Raw genomic sequence first — 10,807 nt, 5'->3', positions numbered from 1 at the left:
GAGAAATATAAATGATGTTATAAGAACAATTTAACATCAAGTTGAGTCATAAACGGACCAAGATCAGACAATAAATACTAATGATGCATAAATAAAACATCTGTTTACTTAAAGTAAAAAAGATAATCTCCAAAAAACGCATTTTAATATCCATTAATTGTTCCCAGTTCTATTTTAACGGCTTCATCAGTTCTTTCATTTTACTAGCTCAAACTAGAAATTGTGTTGGTCCATATTTAGGAGCCAGGAACGCGCTCCAGTCCCGTCTAGTCCAGTCCCAAACTTGTTGGTACTGGAAAAATGTAAAATCGATCAATCGTGACGTCATTGAGGGGGTTATTCCTTTTTTTAATTATTCTGTTATATAATATAATAAATTAAATAACTAATTAAAAAAATATGATATTTTCTTTTTAAACTCATTTTATACAAATCTCCTATACTAGTTTATACTTTCTATTTGTTCTATTTACCCCCCTGCTCCCGTTATAGTGAAAACAGGAATAAATATCTATTAATAAAACAAATTTTGCACTCCGATGTATTTATCATAATATCAACTCTTGCTTCTTTCCATCTGAAAGGATGTTGCATTAATGAAATTAGGGCATTTTGATATGTGACCATGATAGACAATTGATGTATCGTACCGACTGCTGGAGAAGACAGGCGGATTTTGGTAAAACACGCAACCATTCATTGTCTATGACGTCACGATTGCTAGAATTTTCGATTTAATGTATTATACCGACTGCTGGGCAAGAAAAACAGATTTTGACAAAACACGCGACAACTCATTTACTATGACGTCAATATTAAAAGCGTTGGAGAAGTCAAATATTAGTTGTACACGCGTTATGGTCTATTTCTATTAACCTTGAGTGTATGTGGACTTTAAAGACAATTCCTAGGTCGGACGGAGTAAATGTAATACCATACGGTTTAATTAAACGCAATCAATGCAACTTCATCTGTACAATTAAATTGAATTGTATAACTAAGTAAAAATATAATATTTTCGTTTTATATTACATTATAATGAAAAAATTAATATTTTTAGGACCAGTTCCAAGGTCTGACAGTCCTAAGGACTGATAGGACCGGTCCTAAAACTGGACTAGAAATAAACAGAGGCAAAAAAAAAACTCCATTCGACTTGCATTCATCTGAGGAACAATAATTTCAACAAGTGTTATCCAAGCAACACTCATTTGAACAAGTATTTATTTGGGCGAGCTTTTTTTCAGTGTCGTTCATTTCAGCGACATTTTCACATAGTAAACCAAGAGTAGTCATAGACTAAAGAGACTATCAATACTTTATTTTTTCTTTGAAGATTGCTGAATAGCTCTTCATTCAATGGAGCCAACAGAGTTATATAAGAGCACCCTAAAGAACCGTCCCAACTCCCTTCAAGCTTTTTCCTGAAAAGAAAAAAATACATATAGTTTTGAAAAAAGACAAAAGTGGCTCAAGAAACAAAGGTTTACCATCATAACATTTGATATCGAAAATTATCCGAGAATGTACATCTTTTTTTAAAAGCCCTGCTCCACAAGTACCAATCAAACGAAGTCATTGAACGCCATCCCACTCAATGAGTTTTTTAAATTCATCCCTCCACGGAAGCTTGTGGAGTTGACACGAAATCCGATAAGAGTCAGTTGCTCCATCTAGATATTTACCAATTAATTTTAAGCACATCTTTACTGCATAATGACGTTAAAATATGACGTCATTTATTTTGTTGTTTATTATATGAAAATGTCGCCAAAATGACCGACACTGAAAAAAAGCTCACCCAAATAAATACTTGTTCAAATGAATGTTGCTAAATGAAACTCTCTTTTCCAGAATAATGATAACAGATTTGGTAAATAAAAAGTTCTTTTCGGGTAGCAATTACAAAAAGAGAGCGATCTTGAAATTTCATATTTTTTCTACCCCTGAATATATCTGGTGCAGAGCCCTTGACGGTACACCATGGAGCATCGGTTTGAAAATACTAATCTACAGATTAGTAGATACTTCTTTTTGTAAATTGACAACTGATTAATTGGGTTATGTTACATATCTAAAATTTAGAATAATATTACATCAAATTCACCTATTTATATACACTACTTACTATAATTTTAGGAAAAAATAGGAGGTGAAAAAAACAAAGTGCCTTAGTGAAAAGAGTGGCAAAATTCTTTTAACCTGATGTGTATGATACCTATTACCACTATAATATATATTAAGATAAAAGAAAAGAAAATCAAACAATTCTACAACAATTGGAATTGAAGAATTGCTAATCACTTAATTCTCCGTTATCAATTATAATTTATTTGACACGATTGATTATTCATATTGGGCAAGACTCAAGGATTGAGAAACAAGTGTTAGGATAATATCAGAGAAGATGAGCGATTTCCGCTTCGTTATGATCAGGAAGTATCGGAAGAAGAGGGGGTTGTCTTTGGTGCCACAGTATGAGAGGATTTGGGGAAGCAGTCAAAGGTCGGGTTGTTGGAGAGCTTAAGGAAAACTGTAAATATCAGCACAGTTGGAGCTATCTGACATTGCGAAAGAAAGATGGTCTCTTCATAAACATGATTTCTTGTCCAAAGAGAACATGACAGGTTGCATTACGTAGTTACTCAAAGGACTCGAATTCGAAGTTGTATAGCTAAGACTGTATATTAATATTCCAATTGATCGCAAGGGAAGTTATGAGATCCATAATAACCAAGTGACTTATGAGTCTTTATCTTTATATTTTTCTGGTATGATACAATGACATTTGAATATGTAACTAAAAGAACACGCCACGTAGACTTGATAACACAAAAACTAAATTTTCCTACAATAATTTAAATAAAATGAAGCTAAATCTGTCTTGTCATATAAGTCCTACAATACTCTCCCCGAAGATAATGCGTCGATTACGACCCATTAATTTCTATGTAAAATAAAAACTATTAAGTTTAAATGATTGACATGCAGATAAATTAAATAGGATGAAACGGAATATAGATTAAGTAAACAAAAGTATATCATTATCAGATGCAGAATCTTAGACATTCACAGAGAGTCGTCCTCTTTTGAAGGAAGAATATTCTTACCTCAGAAAGTCGTCTTTAAGCGGTCGATTGACACGAAGTTGGTTCGATGTTCTATTTCCAGAATAAAGGTTCTGTCCGACTTAGACAACACTTTAATATGGCCCAAATATGTAGGAGACTGTTTAATCCGCTTGTATCTGACATACACTTCGATTTCTGAAAAGCTTCCAACGCAGCCTTATTTCTCGCAAGAGGCTCCAGGATAACTCTTATTGGATAATGCTTCATATAATTGAAGTTCTTAAACAATCTTTTATCGTTGAGAGCAGCAGGATGTTTAGTTAACAATAACAGTAGCCTTGGAGCTGAACCCAAGACAGAGTGCATAGGAGAAAATGTTGCTCTAGGAATAGATGGAATGAGGCGGGATAAGTATTCAAAGTCCTGTGGAATCTCTATATAATCCAGTTGGACACAGGGTAATACGAGATAGTGAACAGAGTACTCAAACCGAGGAGTTGCCCCAAGTGTTTCTATTGGGAACCAGTAAATTGAGCTCATCGGTCTGACTGTATGTTCTGAGGTACACGGAATCTCGATACCTATCCTTCGAAAAAGACGTGAACTATAGTTTCTGCACTAGGGGATTATAGTGAAACTCCTCTATGAATGCAAAGTATCTTTATCGCTTCGAAGTCCAGGATGGATTACGAGACTCAAAAGCCCTTACTAACGGTTTCTAATCAGTAAATATTGTAAATTTCACCCAATATAAGGACCAAAGGAAATGGGATACCGCTTCCTTAACATCCAGGAGTTCCTTGTCGAACACAGAATAATTCTCTTGTACTGGGGTGAGGGATTTGGACCAAAAGGCTAATGGAGCCCACACGCCATCAATCCATTGCTATAAGAGTAATCCTTATATTCTGAAAGGCCTTACCGAGCTTGGCTTCCCAATAAAATTTTGTATGTATGTGCAGCAATGGATGCAGTTTGCATATGTATTGTGCGAGATTGGGAACAAATATGTAATAGAATTGTACCATACCGAGAAAAGCCTGGAGTTCATTTCGATACTTAGGAGAAGAAAGATCGCGTATCGCTTCTAATTCAAGGTGGGTTTCCCCTATTCACCCTTCTCTCGGAGAGACGAGGTCTGGCCTCCTCCAGTTTTGACAACACCTTGAACAGCAGCTGCTGGTGTTCTTCATTTGACTCGGAGCTACCAGAATGTCATCGAGTTAGACAAAATCTCTTGTAATGCCACAGAAGCGCGAATGACTGGGCCGCGTTTTTCAATACGAATGACATCCAGGCGTACTCGAAGAATCCCATGGAGCAACAATGGCAGTCTTATGCACTTCCTTAAGCTCCAACGAAATTTGATGGTATTCCTTATAGAGGTCCAGCTTGGAGAATACGAACCTTCCAAGCTTAGAAGGAAATCCCTCCTGCTAGGGAGTGGGTACCTGCCGACTTCAGACATTCTGTTCAGACGACAGTAGTCTCTGCGTAGCCAGAACCCTCGCTTATGTTTTTACACTATATGTATAGCCGACGAGAACGATGACGAGAAGGAACGAATTTTCCAGATTTGAGCAATTCAGCTTTCTCCATATTAGAAAGGTGAGCCTAGGCCCGCGGAGTCTTCTAGCTTTACAGGAACAAGGGGTGCCAGAGGTGATTATAGAGTACGCCACTAAGAGTTTTTAAGGGTAATGTGCAGTGATGTGGAAAATATTATAGAGTAATTATCTATAAGAGAAATGACAGTTTGAGTGATTCTTAAATTTTAAAAGTTCCGATATTGGGAATAGTCGTTTTTTTTAAAATCAATACAAGGGCCTTTCTCTTTCAGGATGTCGGCACCCAAAATAGGTTGTGCCTGGTTAACAACATAATAGTTTTAAAAATAAATACTCCCTTATAAAAATATTTCAATTGAAGAAATTTCTACTGGAATGATTTTCTGTCCTCCGAACACAACGAGGCAGAGAGTGTAGATTTGATTTTTTGCATATATGAGAGGCTAACTTAATTGGTGTAATAGACACTTGTGCTCCTCAGTCAATTAGAAAATTAATGCTCTTGTGGTTGTTCTTAATAAAAAGCAAATTGTTGTTTGATTTGAATACCTCAGCTCTAAATAGCTGAGGACTTCCTAGTTTTTTGAAACCAAAGAATGAAAAGAACAATGGGATCCGGGACAAGTTCTTACCTTGAATCCATACTTCATATCCTGTCTAGAAATTTCTTGGACTAAATCGATTACTCCGTGAAAAGATTAATGGCTCTTCTTACCCGTTCTTGAGGTGAGATACTCCTTGTTTCAGGACTTTAAATATTAAATTTTCATACGAAGAAGATACAGGCAGTACAGGTACGTCAATTTTTAGCTTGTCAGAACACTTATTTACTTTTTGAGATTTGAAAACTCTCCCCTCAAGAATCAGGTCTCCGGATCCTCCTTGTCAAGTTTTGCAGTTGTACGTCAGGACATCGTCCGGTGTTCGATTGGCTGGCGGGAGGACTGCGCTCGTAAAAATAATCTAATATTAATTACTAAAATCTTTTTTATTAATGTTGTTTCCCCATTTTTTTCAGTCATTTTATTTGTAACAAATCATAATTCACCTTATTATTGTTCTCATTTCTAAAAAAAAGAAGCAGAATATCAAAATTTGTATGGTTTTTTCTTATGCGGGTAGATAAGTTTTTGATGACGACCAATATATTTATTTTATTTTTTCTATTTCATCCATGGTTAGTGTATCTCATGGTTCCCACCTTAACTAATTGGAAACTTAAATAAGTATCAACAACTATTACAAATATAAACCTTGAGTGAAATTCATTTCTTCAATATTTTTTGTTTTAGAAAAAGGAAAATTGTCACTCAAAAAATATGTATTAAATATGTCAAAATAATATTTTATACCCACAACTAAATTAATGAAATTAACTATCTTCAAAATGATGTTTTTTGCAAAATGACCATTAGGGGATAAACAAAGCTCTTGACGGTTTGTTCTCATTTTGTTAGACTGTCATTACCAATAGTCTGATGGCTGATTGAAATAAACATCAAATTACACAATATAGTCCTTACAGCTGTTTTGATCAGTTGACTAAGTATGATTTAAATCAGCTTAATTTACGTTCCCGTATTATGAATTCATAACAAGTTATTCCTTATGAATTTGATTTCAATGTTAATTTAAATTAAATCAAGGACTTGATTAGGAGTCAGTCTAAGTCTTCAGATGGTGTTCCTTTGAGTGGAGGGTTACCCTCTGAAGACTTTTTCTTCTTATTTCCACGATCGGGAGGTAACATAACATACTCAAATTTCAATTCATATTATTTTTTCCTGGGCCTTCCTTGCTCCACTTTGTGAGTGAAGGAAGTGAGCTCCTTGATTAATTTTTGGTTAATTAGTTTTGATTTATGAAATTTTTGTTTTCCGGGGCATTTCCATTCCGAGATTTAGATCTATAGAGTGAGATACACCTTTTAATAGCAACAAAGGAATAAAATAAAGCACTTAAATGTTTTTCCATTTTCTTTGGCGTGCACAATTTCACAACGTCCCTTTTTATTCAAAAAACATATTTTTTGTATGTTTTCATACGAAGGCTAAAATTCTCATGAATGTGAGTTGGCTCAAGAAGTATTTTCTTTCGTATTTAAGTTTCAATTTAATAAGAGAGGAATAAATCTGTATAGTTTCAAATAAAACTTATCAATTATAACAGCAAATTTAATCCCACCCAAAAATATGAATGACAGCCTTTAAATTAATAATGTTGGGGTTGAGTGTTGATAAGATCTAAATTCAGTTTTGTTTCTAGAGAGAAATTTAGTTATAATATTATTTACAAGAATTGCTCATTTACCAAACCATTTTTTAACAGTTGATTTTGCTAATGCAGAGTACGAATATTGTTTATTAATTGGTTTCAATGGTATTTTTTTACACAAAAAAAAAAAAAAGAGAAATTTTTTTTTTTTATTAACACACGAAATTCTATTTTATCCATTTTTAGAAATAAAAAAAAGTTGGTTCACTCACAGTTCTATATCTCAAGAACCAACTGTTTGACTAACTTGCACACATAAATGCTATTAGAAAAATCATGGGGCAACCACAGTAGATTTATTAAGTAAATCTCTCTTTCTTTCTATTTCTGATGACGTTATTGGTAACCTTGATTGGGTGAGACGTATTTATAATAGTTTAGTAAATAACTTCCTATTCAATCCTTAATTTATTATGGTACATTATTATCATTTTTCATATGATTAGTTAAAATTTGATAGTATATTTTCTCTCTATTAATTGACTGAATCACTAGATGACACATTCACTAATCAATATAATTTGGCATCTAAATTTCTATGAAGATGCAAAATACATTTTTTCTCTATCTTGAAGTTATATACTTCTTGCTACCTGGTTCCTAAAGCAAAATATCTTCTTTATCTGATTCAATAGGATCTTTGAATTCAGATGTACATTAAAATACCTGAATTTGCTCCCTTAAATTTGGTTTTACTTTTTTCCTTTTATGAGTTAGCAGAATTTTTGTCATTAATTCCAAACTTTGTGGTTTTATCAATTACTTTATCTATTAAAATCTTTAAAACTAAGGATGACTAATATACGGTCATACTTTACATATTTAAATGACCTATATTTTTTCCATAAGGATTTTATGTGTTGAGTCAGTACATAATACTTCACCAAACGAAGTATACTTTGGTTTTCACCGATTCTTTTCAATTTATCAGCGATTAGCTCTTTCAAATGATTTATTTTAGTTTCATGTAAGGTCTTAAAGTTATTTATCTATGGAAGGCATTTGAAATAGATTTATATAAGCCTCAGCAAGATGTTCTGCTATTAAGTATTAATTTATATTTTTCCTTGAAATACCATTAATTTTTCTGATATGCTAAATACAGGGTCTTTCAGGTAAATCCCCATAATCTTTAACTACACCCTGAATAATAAGAAAAACATTTAACTTCGTTATTTCAATTTTAAAGTAAGAGGTTGAGGATTAGCTATAGGTTTGTTGCACAACTTTTAATTCAAAACAAGTATTTCCGATGGAGGAGACACAGGGAGCACAATCCTCGAATTGACTTGCACGGCTCATGACTTAGCTTACAGAGTGTGACAGTGAAGTTGTCTACATTATGATTTTTTTGTGCTAATTGAGGTTTCAGGTAACATCTCAAGCAATGTTCTGATACGTGTGTTGTTTTTCTTGCACATTGTTTTCATTTGATCAAAATTGGACGGAAAATATAAGTGAACAGGAATCAAAAAGGCAAAGGGTTTTGGATCTTCTCGACGCAGATGTTGATCCAAAAAGAATTTCAGACATTGTCGGTGTGACCTTAAGGACAGTCTGGAACATCAGGGTGGCCAAGGAGAAATGGAAAGGAGTTAAAAGGAAGGCAGGAAGTGGATGAAATGGTTCGAACCGAGATGAAACATTTTTCAAGTCCCTGGAAGCCAAGATCAAGGTGATCCAACAGCATCAATACGCCACTTGGCTGACGATTTCAACGTAGACAAGATCACCATCAGGAGGGCAGTTCATAATGGTCTCGGCCTTAAGAGCTTTTTCAGGATTACCAAATCTCCTCACCAACAGAATGACGGCCTTAAGGCTTGAGAGATGGAAAAAAGTCCTTAATAACTTGTAAGAATCATTTACCGACTGTAAAGATCTTCTCAGACAAGAAAATATTCACAGTAGACCAGATTTAGTACTGCATACACGACAGATTTATAAGAGTATCACCTGAAGAAGTCCAGGCACCTTCATCCGGGCCAAACAATGGGTTTGGGAGTCGTGGCCTTTGATGGGAAGAAAATGGATTAATAGAACTTGTCTATAAAATTTCAAACCTCAATTTCCTTCCCTCATTGATGAGGAGGTAGTTAAATCTGGTCCGGATTACCAGAATGTATTACATGTTAGTGATTGACTAAATTAGGGAGGCGATTGCCTCCTGTCTCCTACAACACAATATATTTATTAAAAGTTTGAACTTCAACAATACACAGTGTCATTAATGTGTCAAATATTATTACAAAATAGAATAAAGAAGGCTTTATTAATTCGAATTAAATGTTATCCTAATAATTATAAAGTTACTTTTTCGTGTCTCAAAAAGATATAATGTCTCTTCTTAATCTTTGAATCATTATTAAATTATATTAATTAATTTTAGAAATGGAATATTTTTTAGTTTTACGTCCTCCTACTTTATTTTTGTTAATTACGGAGTTCATAAAAATGATAGGAACTTCTAACGATAGGTTAACACTTTGAATGCCAAATAATTTACAATTGTTTTGCTCCATTTGTTTCCTGTCTATTAGTATTAATGCTATATTTAGGTTTGTCAATTATTCTCTATACTTATATTCCTGTATCTGTGTCACAATGACGTCAACTGATATGCTAGTCAATTGTTAGTGAGAAGTCGTGACTGACTAACCTCTTTAAATAACATTCGTTTGAAAATAGATTAAAAACTAAGAAGCATATGATTTAATTCTTGCGGCGCCATCTTTGCTCCAGGCTACAAACTGGTCAGCCTACCTAATATATAACACACTTGTACCACGTCATTAACTTGATTGGCTAACACAACCCTTCCTAAAAAGAGAAATAGAAAAAAGGTCAGAAATCATTTGTTAGTAAGGCAAATAAGTCAGTCATACCAAACTGCTATTTATCTCTCAAGTTACTTCCAGCCTATTAATTTATTTATCTACAATTTTGAAAATAAGTTACATATACATATGTTAAATGTTTCGTAATATTAAAATCTATATAGTATTTTATTTGATACTGTATTAAAATATTGCTTAGTAATATTTTAATAAAAGCGTAGCCATAGATCTTTATTTGTATATAATAGCCACAAGTGATTCATATAAACAACAAAACGGCCAATTTATACATATATTAACAACAAGGGATCAACAAGAAATTATATTCTTATTCTTTTGGAAACAGAACATAAGTCTACAATAAGTAATGATGAAAATCCAGTGTAGAATGGGCAGGCTAAAAAAAGAATAAAAAAATCAACATGGTAACCCTGAAAAATTTGGAGGAAAGAAAGAATAATGGTAATGGCGTTTGTATCATTAGATCAGCTACAATCATCCCTAACAAGGGAGGAAGGAGAAAAGGATTTAAACAATGACATTTCTTATAATTACTCCGATGTCGTTCCCCAACTCTACTCAGAGTCCAACAAGAACTTACAATTATAATTCATCAACAACTCCTCAGAGTTACTCTCTGTCTTTTATGAGCGCACAAAAACGTTCAATGAGGGTTTGAATATAATTGAATCTATTTAGGAAGGGATGTTCACTACTCAGAAATTAAATAATAATGACAACTGCTAAGGAAAAGAAAATTCATTCTTCGGACAACCAATTCCAAAACAACGAGCCAGTTAAAAAATACATCGGATTTTCATCACTGAGTATAATTAAAGAGGGGATGTGTGAGACTCCCCCAAAATCGCAAAACAGGCAGCTGATATTAACAAGGGTCTTGATACAGGTGTACCAGATGTCTTCCTCTCGTATTCTTCTCACACTTTTACAAAAAAACCATGTCCAAATATAAGTTTGACTTATACTTATACTCGACTACACCTTTTGGGTGCATGTCGAGTGGAGGGCCTACAGTGTTTTCATCCAAAGACCATGG

Source organism: Lepeophtheirus salmonis, chromosome 8, assembly GCF_016086655.4.
Source record: "Lepeophtheirus salmonis chromosome 8, UVic_Lsal_1.4, whole genome shotgun sequence".
Classification (NCBI taxonomy): Eukaryota; Metazoa; Arthropoda; class Copepoda; order Siphonostomatoida; family Caligidae; genus Lepeophtheirus; species Lepeophtheirus salmonis.
Note: the sequence above shows the minus strand (reverse complement) of the source record.